Here is a 19,233-nt window from a genome sequence, read left to right as displayed (position 1 = left end):
ATTAACTTTTTCCATGTCCCTTATACAATTGGCAGACATCTGATTCATACATCTCAAACAATTCAGATACTGAAGGAGAAATTCTCATACCTCAAAAGCACCACATGCTCATTCCCATCAGCAACCTGCTGTGCTATATTGATCCGCTAAACTCCCTCCTTTCGGTAGCAAAAAATGTCATACTGGAGTGTGTGGGAAAAACATGTATTAGAATTTTCCACCTAACTATTTCTTATGCATATTCTTTGATTTGTAAAAGTAATGATATAGCTTTGAAAAACAAACAAACAAAAACCACATATGTATATGCATTTGCAGTATTACCCAAAGCATTCCACTGGAAATGTAGAGTTTTATGAAGAAATTGCTTTTTTTGGCGCTGACCAAATACAGTACATGGATTCAGTCTGGAATCTGAACACACCATCGACTTCAGTGCCTTCAAACTCCAAAAATGATTTCCCAGAATATCTCCCAAAACTAATATCTGTAAGAGGGAAATTTAGACAGCTAAATATACAGCCATCGTACTTGAATAGTATAAAGTTGACACTTGTGTGGATGTTATCTGGAACCATAATTTGCATAGATATCGAAGGTTTTATTTCATGGGGGTTAGTAAACAAAAACATGTTTTTCAAAATAGAGTTGAATTAAATATATATTTAAAACAGGATTATTTCATCCTGAGTACAAGAAAATGTAGCCTTATGCTACAGTGAAACCTAATGAGAATGAACATCACAGAACTTTTGGAATAAGAATGGAAAATTTGAATGAAAATAATGAATACAATCTGAATTTTTTTTTTTTTGAAAAACAGGCACTATGAATTAAGTCTTCCATGGAAATGAATGATAATTATTATATTATTATGATAGCTATTCATAATAATTATAGAATATTAAAATTTTTTATTGTGCAAAGTAACACATTTCATTCTGCCACTATCCCTTTTTAACTGACTTTAGTTGATTTAACCAAAACTGAAGAAAGCACACAAGTAACACATTATGAACACTAGAAACCATCAAAGAATTGATACTCTCCACATTAAATTCCCAACAGTGAGCCAATATTTCTAAATTAAGACTAAATTGTTCAACCAATTGTGAATATTACAAGGTTACAAAGGATCACAGTGCTCTTTAAACTATGAATATGTTAATGCTAATTATGATAATGTTTAGCTCTGAGCAGAAATAATAAGCATTACATATTATTTAACACAGATTTAAAGCTAACATAAAACTAATAGCACTTATAATGTTTTTGTGGTATGCAGTAAGTATACTGAGCGCAGTTAATTTTATTACTGTATTTGCATGGGATATGGTTTCCAATGCAGTCTTCCCTTACCTGAACTTCCATTTCCAATGTGATTTATAATATAAACAATAACAAACAATTTTTAATGTAAATAGGTATACAGCAATCAGTACACATTTAAATAGTCATATTGCACTAAATACATACTGTATGAGCAACATTTTTTACTTCAAATATTCGCTTGTTAAGTCTGACGTCACGTAGCAGCGCTTCCGTGTCCAAAAGCTCTATCAGTTACCATGAGAAAACAACAAAAGGTGCTAATATAAACTCACAATGTGATAGAATATTAGCGAAAATGTTATAATCTTAACCTTTAACTCCATACCGAAGTCCCAGATAGCCAAACAATGAAAATATAAATATAAAAAAAATATATAAAAATTATTTGTGTTTGGGACGCTGTGAGCAGGGAGACTGTAGTGTATACCGTAAGTTTGAAAGCGTTTAGCTTAAATGATTAATATGAATAAACAGTGCTCATAAACGGCTGCTGAGGTCGTATTCTCAAGTGAAGCGAGTTGAGGCTTGGACCCGGAAGCAGCGCTTCTTACGTCATCACTTAACAACCGAATAGCTAATATTGTTGTATCTTATATAATCCATGCAAACAGATTCTGGATATTTGCAAAATAATAAAAAGCAAAAAACACTGTAACCATTAAAGAAATTAAAGGATGAAGACGCAAAAATAAAACGAAATAAAAAAATAGTACCGACTAAAATGTAAAAGTTATCTGCACTGAAGTTTTAAGTCAAATTAAAGTGGTAACACAGATGCAACTTGCAATGATAAATTAATTGCACTTTTCAACAGCTTTGAATTTACATTCAAAATCATTCTGAAACTTAGAGAATTATGTATACATAGAAGTTATGAAAAAAACATTTTTTAGAGTTTACAAAACTTCAATAAATCTCACATCTGATGGAGTTTTTTTGGGAGGGAAAATTAGCTCTATAAACTGTGCTTTCATTTGACTGGAAAAAATTTCAGAAAGCCTGTAAAACAGGTAGCTGTAAGATCCCTGTCTTTCATTTTAAAGGTCTTTTATGATAATTGCGCCTAGTATAGTGGCTCCTTTCTCTCACAGGAATGTGATCAAAGCTATGAGTGACCCATTACCTGCCCTGACTTAGTAAATTTAAAAGGCCGTTTTTAGATCAGTTATAATTGGGGGGTAACTCCAGAGGAAGTCTATTCCAATTAGTGGTTGGAAAGGGCCTCTCGTCTAATGTTTTTTTGCAGTGATTCTGCACTGATTTTCACCTCAAAATGTCCTTACCACTGTAGTGCATCTAATGTTTAGAAAATCTCTCATCTCATAATGAAATCTAAATGCATTATGTGTTTAACATTTCAAAGGATGCAAGCTAAAAAGCACAGGAACAAGCCAGTTACCATTGATAATGCTAAAAATAGCTGCTTTTCTCTACAGAAAGTGCATGGTGAATGAGAACAGCTTGCTTGGAGAAGGTTTAAGAAGATCCCTCTACTGCATAAACCTCTTTCTGTCAGCTTGAAGAACTTCAGCCCTGTACCATGAGGAGTTTTTAGCGCAAATGAACAGTAACCCACAAGATACTTGCAGTCGCACATGGTTCGCCAAGAAAGGCACATAAATTCCCCTCGCAAAGAGAGCAAAAGTAAGTGACTGTCTGAGAAAAATTATACCAGCTTATTACATGCCTCATTTTAAGCCATGATATCCTGCTCATCCGCATCAGTCGGCAATTATGGGACATTTTCAGAGACTTCCACCCTCTTTGAGATCATTAAGGGTACTGATGTGGACAAACTTAAAATACTGGCTCTGACTTGAGCACTTTGGCCTGAGCATTAGCGTTGGTCTGGAGTTAATGCCCTTCAATCTCAAACAGTTCCTATGAAAGGTCTCGCCTCGGGGTATTTTGCAATGAAATGCTCAATAATATGGACCTGCCTGCGGTCTTCCTCCCTCCCCGTGATTGACCCATGCCAGGCTGCAAAACAGAGCACGCGTTTTGCAAATGCTGTCACGATTAATGGACCTACAGCAGATGAAGCCTTTATCAATATTTGCTTTACTTTAAACCTTTTTAATGCAGAAATCTTTTGATTTGCCGCTGAAGGTCTCTGGTAGCTTGTAGAAAAATCCCCATGTATCTGCTAAGTCCTGCACTCCATAATAGGACTAATATCTCAGAGTGAGGCCTGCGACCGAAAGAATGGAGGTCTCCGATTAATGAGGATGAATGTGGGGCAACTATGAAGCATCTACCTTCTCCCTCCCCTGGTGTTCCAGGCAGGTTTACCAGCGTTGATGATGGAAAATCACCCCTCTGAGTCTCAGCCATTCATTAATTTGAGATGCTTGTTTGGACTGATATAAGGCTTTCACACAGTCCGTGATTGCTGCCAGGAGGCAAACACTCACCTCATTAGCAGTTAACTCCACATCCCTTTTTGAAATCTGCATTTTAGCCACTGAGTTCTCCACGTGCTTGGCACAGTCTGCTTTTGCTGGTTCTTTAACATTCAAATCAAAACCGGTCAATAGGGACAGGTGATTGCGAGCTCATTCGTTGGGTTATTATCGACAGAGGGAGCTATAAAAGACACACTACAGGAAATCTCGAACATGAAATTCTTATTGGATAAAATAAGTCCGCAAACACTTTGAGGGTATAGCTATTGCTCATGTTTGCGAAATGCTGACTCTGCTGGATCGCTGCCAGCTGTGCTGATGAACACTATTATGGGATGTATAAATATAGATCTCTGTAAAGGGAAGAATAACAGAGAGCGTGTGAAAAAGATCAGCGTTTTCCTTCCGGCCATTCAAAAATACTGATGTTTAATGAATGAATGGTAAGCTCATCCATTAAAACTTTAGAAGCAGGGAAAGCACTCATGAAAAATAAACAAATGCAAGACTAACTTTGCACTTATGCACCATGTTATAATTTGATTGTCTCTTTCTTCTATACTTAACTTTAATTAGTATCCAAACATCATTAGACTTTATTAAATTAGCCTGCAACACCCGTGCATAACAAATGATACCTCAAAATGTAAGGCCTTTTAATAAGTGCGATTTCATGATTGTTACCTGACAGACTATAAAACACGAAAAAGGGCTCACTTAGACTTACATTGAAGAAAGGACCTAAACATAACAAATAGTAAGAAACCATCTAGCAAGCATGCACTCACCCAGAAACCCAACATTACCAACCAAAAATGTACTTTTGAAAGGGTATAATTTAGCTACTAATATGCGCACTTTGGAATGAATGTTCGTACCTGGAGTGCACATACTAGTACTGTACATAAGTGATACATTTTTACTTTCACCTCAGTGACATATTTTGCACCTTTTTTTTTCTGAGAGTGTACCAATAAATCCCAGCGATTAAATAATCTATAAAATGGGCGAAAAAAGTACTTACAAGCATTGAATGTATAAAAACCATTGATTATAATTTGGCTTAATATGATAAAAGGTCATGTGTGTTACTTCTAACTATTCTAAACTGATTTCTATAATAAAAACACTTAAACTACTACAAAATACTACTACAAAATACTACTGAATTTCCCAATGAGATAATCTTGATAAATCAAAATTGTCATCATAATTTCTCTGTCATGCACATATCTAACAATAATAAACATTTTATAAGCTCTGTGGCACTGTAATTCACACAGAAACATACAACAAAAACGTGTGCAAAAAGTGTCCCAAAGAAATTAAGACAGACACATTACATAAAACTGAAATTTATAGGCCTCATAATTCATGTTAATGAGATACAGATTGAGCAGATTGAAACCATGATGAATAATTCAATGCTAGTTATGCAAATAAATTAATGATCATTTTTCTTTATTGCCATCTGATTTATGCCCTGTCTGTGTTCCCATCATCCCATACATATACATGTGCAGGAATTCAGAGTACCTCGTTAGACTGCCTGACATCAACATGCGATGACAGATCATATAAAGCAGGCACATCTGAAGTTCATTTTGATATGGAAATAGGACTTAAAACAGCATTCCTCTCAAATGTCACTTTTGCAGTGAGAAGTAAAAGTGTGCCAAATGATTACATTTTTGTTGCACTATGTTCAGTATTATTAATACTAACGATGAGATTTTTCAAGTTCTTTTTTTCCCTCTTCCAAATATGATGGACATGGACACACAAATTAACTTCAGTTTTTGTCACATTTCCTATGCATTTCCAAAGTGTTGCATCAACTGTTTGTCCAGTCGTTGCATGTGAAGTTACACATCCAAACCAGCATGACCTGACTGCCACTGACTGATTTTAAGATATCAAAGAAGAACTCCTTTGTCTTTGGTTACTAAAATATATTCCACACTGAGTACGCTGGGAACGCAGAAGAGGCGGAGAGGACAGCAGAAAGAGAGAGCAGAGGGATCATGCAAGTTCCCGGCTAATCTATTTATAGCTGCACCTAGGGCAAAAGATGTTTTTAGAGAGCGACCTAGATAGACATATTGATGAGACTTTACTGGTCTATTTACAAGTTACAGTATATGTTCTTTGTTGAATAATAATTTAAGATTGTAAAGACAAATAATTGTTTAAATTATTATATTCTGAGACCAGTGTATGAATGTGTGGAAATTAAATGTATAAAACTGCTAAATAAAAATTGCATCAGGCTTTCAAGACTTTGTCTGCTCATTAGCAGTCTGGTATCCTGCTCTCATTTTTACTATGAACAGTATTTTGAGTAATTGTAGGAGACGTGCATTGGAAAGGAAATGATGAATACCAGGATTGTGCGTCATTTGGAACTGAATTAAGAATGCCATTTAAATTCAAATTCAATTCCTGAGTTTAAATATAATTTGAAACGAGGCAGGAAACATGGAAATGCAATTGGAATTGAGTGTATATTGAATACAAATTTTATTAAAATAATATCATCAAGCTATACTATAAATATTTACTTGACATAAATAGACAGACACCCATGAATTAAAAGTTAACAAACATATTAAGACAAGTACCAACAAAGACCCCCCCCCCCCAAAAAAAAAACAAGAAACAATAAACAAAACACCAAATCTAACATGTAAATTGATTAATGTGCTTTTCTTTTATCTAGAATTCAACTGCATCATATTAAGACTGATTCACTGTTCTGAGAAAACAATCTCAGTCAGCTGTCAATCAAAAAATGTGTGCGATCCAAAGGCTAAATGGATATCTGAATCCACATTTTGGTTATAGATCTATCCAACCATTTTTGAGTTAAGACTACAGCAGCTTCCTTGAGTTTTATCTTAACAAAAATTGGCCTCAATTCCACCCTGTCTGGACAACTGCGGAGCGATTTCTCAGCCATAGTGTAACTCTCAGGCACTTGAAGAAAATTAACAATGGATGCCCAGGCAAACCTTTAAAGCTGTCTGTAGCCTTCTGCATTGTAAATACATTGATTTCTGTAAAGTGAAAGTTTGGAAAATTAACTGCACTGTTCGCCGAGGGCACTGACTACACACACTTTGTTTTTCTCAGTAGTGGCTGAAGAAATTAGTGCTGATGGTATAAGAGCAAACATTCACACCATCATATCCAGACACATTTCTGTGCTCCCTAAAGAGTTCAAAAAGCATTTTCTCTGTTTACATTTTTTTTCATTCTGTGGAGAGATTTAATTCCATTGTGTTGTGCCCCCAAGGACCACCATAAAGTCTAGCTTAAATGTCAAAATCAATCTCAACATATGCCAGAAACACATTTACCTTTATTTTGGCCCTTTAACTGGCCTATTGATTTTTTGTGGTTCACTTTGTATAGTGGCAATCTTAGATACTATTCTAGCAGCGCAGCGTTCAAAAGATCAACAGTACAACAGAAACTCTCCTGTAACCGAGAGAATGACATCTCATTCTCACTCTTTAACACTGTGAAATGCTGTATTTAGAAAAAAGAAATACTTGAAGAACAGCTACAGGCCAGCAGTTAATTTCAAATCAATTCAGAAAGAAAGTCATGCTTTAGGGAAATTTAGGCACATTCATGGGTTTTCTTCTTCTAAAATAACTTGCTTAGACTTCGCTTCACCAAATTACTTTCAGTGATTTGACAAATTTAGCCTCCAGAATCCATTTATTAGTCTATTGTCAGGAAGTTGGGCTAGGATGGCACAATTTCCCAAGTGATGTGGAAATTTAGTCCTCACGTTCAACACTGACATTTTGGCACTCTACAATTCATTCAATGCTACCAATGGGTGTTTTGTGTCATACTCAATAAACATCTAGTGCATAGTTCCTAATTAGCCGTAATTTTTCTAGCGAAAACTAATTGAGTTTGTTCAAACTATTGCTTCTTCAGAGAACATTAGTGGAACAAATGTGAAAAAAGCTCTTATTATCAGACATACCACAGATGGTGAGTGTTTATCTTACTAACCTTTAGGGGCTCTCAGCTCATTTTGGAACAGAGCAAAGCAAAATGTAGGTTATTTGGGAAATGTTTTCGGAATACACATTTCAAGGACTTTTTGTCTGGCATTATGTTGCCTGTGGTCATCTATCTGTATGTTATTGTAGTCACTGATACCATAGAGGAGAGCAAAGGCAATTGAAATTTACAAAATAAGAGTGATGACAATTACTCAGCACAAGTACAGTAAGGCTCTCTTTCTCTTTAACTGAGAAAAAGCAACATGATTATCTCATTTCATGAGAACTGAGAACAAAAATTAAAAAATACCTAAATATAATCTCATCAAAACATCTGATTAAAGATAATTATAATGTAGGTTCCACTTTTGCATTAAACACAAATTAGTTCGGACAGCTAAAATAATAACTGTACCGTTTAAAGCAGATAAGTACTTCAAAATATTATGTTGGTAAATATTATGAATTAATATTATATATATATGTATTATATTATTATTATATTATATATATATATATATATATATATATATATATATATATATATATATATATACACACACACACACACACAATTAAACAATTAAAGGACATAGTACGTATGATGCTAAGTGAGATCTAATGACAGAATTTTCATTTTTGGGTGAACTAATCGCATTTGTTTCAACATACAATACACATTTCTATATATAAATCCATTATTTTACTGAATGATTTCTAAGAAGTTCATAGATAATTGTGATATATATCTTAAGAAATGTCGTTAATCTCTTAGGTTTCCAAAGACAAGAAGACAATAAAGCTGATCAATCTCAACAAACCACAAAACCTTACTGATTGTTTTCAAGTGCTCATGATGTCTTTAATTTACCCAGACCTTTGGTCAATAATATTAAAAGCCAAAAATGTTGGCTAAAATGTTAAAATGCAAAAACATTTTGCTTCCTAGGAAAGCGGCATGTTCTTCATAAGGAATTGACAGTGATTCAAAGACATGTCAGACTCAAAACCAAAAATGATTAATATAACACTTAGGATTTTATGAGGCTGCTAAAAACATTCAAAGGTATCACAAAAGTACAAAATATTGCATATGCAGTTTTAGTACCAACCTATCAGCAGCTCAGTGTTTTGCAAGTCCTGTTGATGCTGTCCTTACAGGAAAACCCATCAGGGCATGACTGGATCAAGCAGTCATTGGAATTATATTCATTAAATATGTTTTCCTCCTGAAACACAAAATAAAGACTTTTCTCACAACACAAATCTTTTATCTAAGTGTTTTTGAAATGCCTGCTTCGATATGGTTTGATGCCACATTCAACCATATTGTCAGTACAATAATAAGGCATTCAGAGTTTCTGAAATAATTGCACTAGTATGTGGCATTATGGTGAGGAAGTACAATGTTTGATGCAATATGCTGAAATAAGTGCAGTGTACACAACTAAAGGCTGGGGGCATTACAATTTAAGCATGGTGCAAAACTCACATTGGGCTGAATAAGAGTATAAATTACAGCAAGCTTAGCAGGAGCAACTCTTTTTTCAGCTATACTGTCTAGTGGCAATTGCTTTGAGACTTCATGAGCAATGACATACTGTATTTATCCTATATGAAATTGATGGAAATTTTATTGAAATGTATTATATATCATATTCTGTGGATTTTTGATTTTAGGTGTTGATGTAAACCTTTTCATACCATTATACAGTATATAAAATTGCGGCTCTGTATGCCACCAGAACAGAACTAAAAATAAATAATAAAGATGAAATTGAAGTGCACACTTTAAGCTTTAAATCAAGGGGTTGAACAAAAAATATAACATGAAATGCTTAGAAATTTTAACCATTATTATACACAGGGCCTCAAATGCAATTGGACAAATAAATATAATCATAATTAAAATACTCAGTTTTAATATTTTGTTGAGAATATTTTGCAGACAATGACTAACTTAAGTCCAGAACTCATGGACATCACCAAATATTTCCTCCTTTGTGATGGTTTGTCAGGGTTTTGTGATGGTTTGTCAGCTGACTTCATTGTTGTTTGTTTGTTTTTTTCTGCCTTTAGTTTTGTCTTCAGCAAGTAAAATGCATGCCCAATCGAGTTGAGATGGGAGATTGACTTGGACACTGAAGAACATTCCACTTTTTTCCTTCAAAATCTCCTGGGGTTCTTTTGCTGTTTGTTTTGGGTCATCATCCATTTGTACTATGAAGTGCCGCCCAATCAACTTTGCTGCATTTGGCTGAATCTGGGCAGACAATACAATTCATCCAGCTGCTTCTGTCCTCTGTCATATCATCAACTAAACAACACCAGTAACCCAGTGCCTCTGGAAGCCATTCATGCTCATGCCATCACTCTGCTCCACCATGTTTCATAGATGACGTTGTATGCTTTTGCCCACGAGCTGTTCCAGGCCTTCTCCACACTTCTTTTCCCCCCATCATTCTGGTACATGTTGATCTTAATTTTATCCGTCTGAAGAATGCTTCTCCAGAAGTGGTCTAGCTTTTTCAAATGTTTTTTTTTTGGCAAAGTCTAATCAAGCCTTGTTTGCACCATGTGGTGAACTCTCTGTATTTGCTCTCGTGAAGTCTTCTCTTGATTTTAGACTTTGACAGTGAAATGGCTACCTCCTGGAGAGTCCTCTTCACTTGGCTGGATATTCTGAAAGGGTTTTTCTTTACCATGAAGAGGATTCTCCGATCATCCACCACTGTTGTCCTCTCTGGATGTCCAGGCCATTTTATATTGCTGAGCTCACTAGTGCACTCTTTTTTTTCTCAGAATGAACCAAACTGTTTATTTGGCGGCCCCCAATGTTCCTGCTATCTCTCTAATTGATTTGTTTTGCTTTTGAAGCCTAACAATTGTCTGTTTCATTTGTATGTTGAGCTCCTTTGACCAATTGTTCTGGGTTCACATCAACAGCTTCCAAATGCAGATGGCATACTTAGAATCAAATCCAGACCTTTACCTGCTTAATTGATGCCTCCAGTATGTGTCATGTTCTCTTTGGTTATTGTCTGGAAATGTGATTATCAGTTCTGTTTGTTCATTGGTTGCTTTAGTCATGTGCCTTGTTTCCCATTGGTTTGTCTTTGTCATGTGACCCTCATTGTTTGATATTAGGCTTGTTCGACTTCACGCAGCTCTGCGCAAACCGATCGCTGGCTGACTTGAAGCAGTGCATGACGGTTAGAAATTTTGTCCGACTTGATACAGCGCTGACGCCACATGACTGTGACGTGTGCCATCAACATACCGCGAGAGCGATTCGAGAGTAGCCGGAGAACTCAGCCAGTGCAGCTTCTGAAGAGCGGCTGCACAGGTTCTGATGACTACACAACTGATCCACGATTGGCTGGATTCACTGATGACACCGATGACGTGCGTTTCAAGTTTATTGCGAGTCACTTCAGTTTCAGAAATTCTTATATGGACTTTTAAAACAGTTCAATACGTTTTTATGTCATCTCCATCTTATAAATCATAATTATTAAATTTTGTTTTATTGTATTTACTTTATTGTTAATATAAAGCTTGTGTATGTTTATTTTGCATGACTTTTTATACAGACCTTTTACAGTATTCAGCAGCATAACCTATTCAAATGAGGATTTTTAATAACTAAAATGTTAATCTTAAAAACATACAATCTAATGTGGTCATAAATGTATGGTCCTATACAAATGATACATAATACATTATGTTCCTCCATTTGTTTGTTTTCTTCATATTCTTATTATATTATTATATTCTTCATATAGTTTATTTAGCTGTGTTTGTACTTCACCTGCATGTGGTTAGCAAACTGCTAACAACTTGCTGTAACTTCAACTTAACTTGACAACATTCTGTTCACTTTCAAATAGTTGGTGTAAATCACAATATAAATCCAACAGAATTGTGCTTTTCTGTATTTGAAAATCAGTGGTGTTATGTTTAAAATGTTAAAAAGAGCTCAGCAGGAGGGTACTGTAAATCTTGTTGCCGAAACCTTCTTAAAAAACACATACCCACCAGGGAATTTTTTTATAGGTTACTTTTATCATTTTGTATTAGCAGAAATACCCATGTGACAGTCTAGTCTGGTCAAGTCTTAGTTTATTCATTTGGATCATTTGAAAAAACTGCACTTGGGTTCCCACTATGCTCAACTTCAGTGGACTTTCGTTACTAATATATATTGCAATATTATACCTGCACTTCCATTTTAAGATAAGAGTAGTTATATTAGCATTTATATAGTATCTTATTGCTCATCCTTTTGTTTACTGGTACTTCGACAAGCAACTGCAGAAACGAAAATACAAAACTAGGTAAATGGCTTGCACATTCTAACACTGATAAGTGACATCTGTGCTTCCCCGCACTTGAAAAGCACCACTGGCATGTTGAATACTAAAGAACTCTGCTGCCTACCATACTGAGGATGTCAAGGATATTTAAAGGCCATCTCAATATTGGAATGGAAACAAACGGATGCCGAAAACTTGACAGGAGAAAGACAAACAGGATTGCGTCTCTCAAAATCACCTCAGGGGAAGATGAAGAGCTCAGGGAGGAGAAGGAAGGGGAGAGGGGGACTCAGTGAGACTTAACACAAATCTGGGCCGACAGAAGCAGGTGTAGCCATGGCCAGGCTCATTCTGATTGCACATTCCCTGGTTGCATGGTTGCAGCAAGCACTCATTAATGTCATCTTCACAGTGAAGGCCTGTCCAACCTGCCAGGAACAAAAACCCAAAGTGCCACAATGAGCCCACCCCGCAAGCAACAACCCCCACCTCTTCCTTCCAGTCTTATACTTTTTTCTACACCATCTCCATTCCTGCTTCGTTTTCACATTCTGAGAAGCATCCACACACGAACACATGTGGGCTGAATACATTTTAATACTCTATGAGGCTTGTGTCTGTTTCAGTAGCCTGCAAGAGCAAATTACTCCCCGGAGGAACCTAAGTGATTTTTGCATGGGGGAATCAAGATGCATGAAGCAGAAAGTTTTCATAAACCTTTATCGCTTTTGTGTTCTCCAAAAATAAGACTATCAGGAAGGTAAAAAATAAATAAATACAAATCTCTGACAGAAGATACTGCTGAAAAAGTTTTTCCTGCAATAACAAACACTAGATGAAAACTGTGCATCATGGTAAGAAAGCAATTTGAAACCATTAAACCATACTGTTAATAGAACTAAGAGTAGAAATTTGAAAAAAAGAGGAACATTTACATCATTAAAAAATCTGGATCAACGATTTTTTTTTCTGCTCACAAATTAAGTCTCTTATACTCACCAAAATTTATTTGACCTAAAAATTATTTCATATATTTTCAAATGTTATTTATTCCTGTGATGACAAAAATCATTTTTTATCATTACTACAGTCTTTAATGTCACATAATCCTTCAAATATCATTCTAATTTGGTGTTCAAGAAACTGTTCTTGCTTTTTAGGATTCTTCAATGATTATTGACATATGATATATTGACAGAAATTATTTGAAATTGCAGCAATTTTTTTTTTTTTTTTTTTTCTTTTTTTAAAAATGAATGAATGGTACTGATCTAAAACCTTTATATACTGTATAGCATTGTATTATGTATTTTCGATAAAATAAAAGCCTCACCTGGTCGACAGTGACATTGGTAGCCATTGATGAGGTCTGGTCCCATGGAGCAAGGCTCAGACCAGCATTCATTCATCTCAATCCTCAAAGAATTTCCCAGAAAACCTGGCAGGCAGCGGAAAACATTCCTCTTTTAAACATGGCATAGTGAATCAGATGTTTTTATTCTCTAAAAAACATGTATCTTTAAAAGATTGAACAGAATGCCACGACTTTCTGAGCCACAGTCTTGAGACCATCAAAAAAGCAAATATTCAAAAGGAAAAATATAATTAATGACAGACATATGGTCAGCTAAGCTTGTAAAAGCACTGGCACACAGATGGTAAGCAAACTGAGAAACGCCTCATTAACAGAATTCGTTGGCATATAGCAAAATTTCAAAATATCTCCTAGACTTTTTAAAGAATGGTTCAATTATCTGCACCTTTAAAACTCAAGTTCTAGGAAATGACACTAGGTTGACATACTGAATGGTGATTGCATGTGCATTCAGTGTATTTTGTAGTCATGGTGATAACACTACAAAGACGAATGATAATAGATATTTAGCGGTTCACATTTAAAAGCACTGAAAGGCTAATTGTAAAAGGTAGAAAGGACAACTGTCTCTTAACAATCTTTTAAAAATGCTTCTGCATAAATTATAAATCAACTAACATGAAAATGTATAAGTAAAAACGAACATAACATTTGAAAGAATATCAATAAATATCATGAATGATACTGACAGATATTCCTTCCAAAGTGTCCAGAGGTGTTCTGAAGAAACACTTCCCAAAATAGCTTCTGTAATAGTCTAGTGCGTAAATAAATAAATGCATGAATACATACATACCCCTGAATTTAAAAAATTGCCCCCTAAATCTATTAACTGATTGTGCCACCTTTGCAGCAGCAATTGCAATCAAGCATTGCGATAACTGGCAATGAGTCTTTCACATCGTTGTGGAGGAATTTTGGACCACTCTTCTTTGCAGAATTGTTTTAATTCAGTCATATTGGAGGGTTTTCAAGCATGAATGGACCGTTTAAGGTAATGCCATAGCATCTCAATCGGATTTTGACATGGCAACTCCAAAACCTTAATTTTGTCATTTTTGAGCCCTTCAGAGGTGGACTTGCTGGTGTGTTTGGGATCATTGTCCTGCTGTATAACCCATTTGCGGATGAGCCTGAGTTCACAAACTGACAGCCGAACATTTCCCTTCAGGAATTTCTGATAGAGTGCAAAATTCATGGTTCCATCAACTATGGCAAGTCATCCAGGTTTTGAAGCTGCAAAGCAGGCCCTGACCATCACACTACCATCACCATGTTTGACTGTTGGTATGATGTTCTTTTTTTTTTTAAATCATTTATTGGTTTTATGCCAGAAGTAACGGGACACACACCTTCCAAAAATGTAAACTTTGGTCTCATCAGTCACATAATATTTGCCCAAAAGTCTTAAATCATAAACACTGACCTTAACTGAGGGAAGTGAGGCCTGCAGTTCTTTAGATGTTGTTCTGGGTTCTTTTATTATCTCCTGGATGAGTCGTCGTTGTGCTCTTTGAGTTATTTTGTTAGGCCGGCCACTCCTCGGCAGGTTCACTGTTCTAAGTTTTCTTAATTTGAGGATAATGGTTCTGAGCTTGGTTCTTTGGAGTCCCAAAGCTGTAGACTTGGCTTTATAACCCTTTCCAGACTGCTACGTCAACTATTTTGTTTCTCATCTGTTCTTGAATTTCTTTAGTTTGTGGCATGATGTGTTGCTCTTTAATCATGCTTCACTTTGTGTGGTTAGTAAAACTTTACTAAGCTTTCTAAAAAAAATTGGTTAATCGCAGTTCTTACATGATTTAACAGGAAAGGGCAATTAATTTTTCACGAAACCTCTACCTTAACCAAACTTTGCATAGAAATTGATTAAGCTCCATTTTTTGGTCATGAAAACATGTGCTTTTGTCCCTTAACAAATTGAGAGAGGTTTTATTTAAATTGGCCTGTGAGTCATCAGTCCGCAAGTGATTTCAAATGAGAGTAAACACAAAGTGGGACGGGGGTGTTTGTTTTCCATTTGAGAAAATCAATCCAATGAGGCCTCATTTGGACAGACAATGCTTTCTCGTTCCGCAGCTGTCCACCTGACATGACGAGAATGCAATATAGCATTATCACCCGGGCTAATCAGAGACTCTGGACAGGGGGCTTTATTCACATTAGAATATTGTCTTAGGAGGAAGAGATAATGAGATATGTTATGTTTTGGATGGGCCCTTTTATGCAGAATGTGCAATGCACCACAACACAATTTATGCCTTTAGTTTAGCGATAATGTTGTAGCAGCTGCTGCATAATCATCCACTCTGGCAGACCTTTAGACAAAACCAAGAGAAACTGTGGAAATGTGTTTCTGGATCAGTGTATGGCAGTTGTAACTAATAACAAGTTATATATTTTAAAATGAATTAAGCAAATATACGTTTGTTTAGCCTGCTCTTACTTGTTAGTAGTGTGTTGTTGTGAACAAATTAGTGGTTTTGAATTAATTTAAGTGAACAAATTATTTCCATTCTGATTTTTTATAGCTACTGAGAGTTTCTGTAGCTTTGATTAAGGTCCATTTAAGTCACATTTATTTACATAGTGATTTATATAATACAGACTGTGTCAAAGCAGCTTTAAAATATTAAACAGGAAAATAGTGTGTTAATAACTTAAGAGGACAATATCAAGCAGTCAGTTTTTCAGTTAAAGTCAGTTCATTGTTGATTCAGTGATATCCATGACATCTAGAGGAGAAGAGAGATCAGAGGACTCATAAGCAAAAGAGATGGCATCAACTACCCACCGACTGAGGCTCTGTTTTGTATCTGGAAGACCTCTCTTGGGGAGCTATAACACACAAGGAGTTGGTCCGCCCTTCTCCACAGGGCAGCTCTGTGGATGTATTCATCCAGTGCTTGCACTGGACAAATACAATTAAACTTCTGCTGGTCTGGCTCCCTGAAGGGAGGAGGACTGAAGGCCTGGAGTATGACAGGCCATGGTGTAGAGAAGGGGACCTTAGGAACATACCCTGCTTGATGTTCCAGATATACTTTGGCCAGACCGGGTGCAATGTCGTGATATGAAGGGAACACTGAGAGGGCATGTAGATCCCCAACTCTATTGAGAGAAGATATCGCCAGAAGAAAAATAGTCTTGATAGTGAGGTCTGCCTGCACCTCCTCTTTGTTTGGTCTTGTCTTGTGCTTTTTACGTGATTTTTGTCACAAACAATACTAAATGAGACTCACAGAGCGCTTGCTGAATGACAGAAAGCTGATGCTGGATTCACCACACATGCCTTTAAGTTTCCTGGTCACTACGCCACCCTGGGCCGGGTTTCCTGATAATGATGTATCTTAGCTCTTAAGAGCGTTTTCTACGTGCAAACTTACGAACGCTCGCAGCAATTCCACGAGCGTTTCCCAAAAATGCACTTAACATGAACGCGCGAGAACGCGCTCTACGTGCTACTTAGGAGTCGCTGTCCATTCGCGAAGTGCTAAAATGTAACCTTATATGGAATCGTATTCTGAACGTTTAACCTAATTGTCATCTGTTTTGGATTACCAATCAATACAATCAAGTCTATATAAAGCACCTACATACAGGCGGAGACACTGACAAAATGGCTGAAAAAAAAAAAAAGAAAAGATACCTTTCAAAAGGATTGAAATTAATGTCCTCTTAGAGGAGATAGAGAAAAACAAAGATGTGTTTTTTTTATTATCTTGTTTTCCCCTTTTTATTTATTTCATTTATAAATTCATGTAAACAATAAACGAGTACAATAAAGTGTACAATAAAGTACAATCAAAATATTATTATATTACTCGCGTTGCAGTGTGTTAAATCTAGATAAAAGTGTAATCTGCCGGTTTTCCTGCAGGTGTCCTCATAAATCTGTCTTCTTACAATGCACTTGGGGATGTACGATAACTCCAGAGCACTCGTAGATCTACGAAGATTTTCAAGTGCTACTTAAGCTACGATGCTTTTGGGAAACAGACCGTAATATTAAGATCAATCGTACGATCGTTTTTACGATCAACTTAGGCTTACGATGCTTTTGGGAAACGCAGCCCTGCCCGTTACATCTCGCCCTTCCACTGGACTGATTACACTCGTGATTCAGAGCCAGTCACACTGATGGCATTCCCAAAGCATACTCTATTGCAGCTCGAGTTCCTGAAAAGAAACCTATTATTGTACTTTTGATCACACATCTTAAAAACTTAATTTTCCTCTAGGAGACTTATTTTACATTTCCACCTCAAGTAAATTTATTATTATTTAAAATATTTAGATATTTGTTTTGCAAAACAAAAATACTGAGGAAGTCATTCATTTTAAGGAATGTATCCAATATTTAATGCCATGGCTTTGTGAATTTAATACTTTTTGCACTGATTTAAGACTTTCAAGGCCTTAATTTACCATTTCTGAAATGCATTGTTAGCATAAGTGGATAAAAAAGAAACCATTACCACCAATGGCATCTACAATCATGCTCCATAATCAAACTACAATGCTGTTTCAATGAAGTCCTGGATAGGAAATGCTTTCCACAAGGCACCGAGAAATTAGGAAGACAACCTGGTCCATCCACACATATCCCTCCATTGAAACACAGGGAGAAATTAAGAGACGTCTGCAGACACACATTCTGGTCAATCTTCCAGTTCTTCCCAGTGAAACCTTCTGTGCATATGCAGGCATATTTGTCATGAAGATCCACACATGAGCCTCTATTAAGACAAGAATGAGTCCTACATTCCTAACATAAAAAAAGAGAAAGAAGAAACAGAAATAAGGGAAATTGCAATTAACTTAGCAAAACAATATTATATTAATATCTAGGTCATGATACCACAATGTTTGTGATTCTTTTTGCATTATGAATACATGCACTGTATACCATATTTCACAACATACAGGGTAAGCGAACATTACACTATTATTCCTAATGGATGTCAGTTTTAGTATCAAAATGAACCAAAATCCAATGTATACTAATGAATTCTTTACAAACAACCAATATTTCATGGACTGGTAGCCAAATGTTTAATGTAATATTTTACTGAATCACTTTTACTGCTTGATTATACAATTTTCCGAGGGCACTAATACAGTTTTTACTGCATGCGTATAGCTAAATTTAATTACATTTCTGTGATTTAAAGATGCTCATATAAAAAGATACATGGTACATTGGTGGAGTTGATACTGTAAGTGAGTATAAAAACAGAATGGCAGATCTTGTCCTATAGTCATTACGGGAGCCAACAGCTAATGATTTATTCCAAACAAGTCTCTGAAGTCCTCCAAACAGCCAAGTGTTTTGTCTCAGGGGTACATTTAAGGCCATGCTAGGTATTTAATCAATTAGGGGATAGAAGCATTTTAATCAGACACTTGTGTTTAGATGATCCCATGGTTGTTATTCAGAAGAATATCCCCAACATCTAAACCATGCAAGAATATATAGTACATATGTAAAATATTCTGCTGGGGAATTCAAGTTTTTAAACTGGAGTATCCCTGTTGTAGGGATTATGAACAGCATGATATGGACACTGCAATAACTTTACACATTAAATACATACACAATCTATTTTCAAAAAGCAAACAAACTTGCCATAGCATTCATAGAATCACAAAATATAATAACATGATTACTATGCATTAAATTACAGCCTTTCCTCTTTCAGTTCTCGATTTCCATCTCTTCTCAGGAGATTATGGTGCTCCATTTCCCTTTTAAAGCGTTATTAAAAATCTAACATAAC

The 19,233-nt window shown here is 35.8% G+C and overlaps 1 pseudogene; it reads right to left on the bottom strand.

Moving 5' to 3' along the window:
- The window catches only part of LOC113092414 (protein eyes shut homolog), a 214,720-nt pseudogene that overhangs the window by 69,721 nt on the left and 125,766 nt on the right, over positions 1 to 19,233 (bottom strand).

Source organism: Carassius auratus, unplaced genomic scaffold (assembly GCF_003368295.1).
Source record: "Carassius auratus strain Wakin unplaced genomic scaffold, ASM336829v1 scaf_tig00214577, whole genome shotgun sequence".
NCBI classification, from domain to species: Eukaryota; Metazoa; Chordata; class Actinopteri; order Cypriniformes; family Cyprinidae; genus Carassius; species Carassius auratus.
This window is presented reverse-complemented; position numbering and strand designations above follow the sequence as displayed.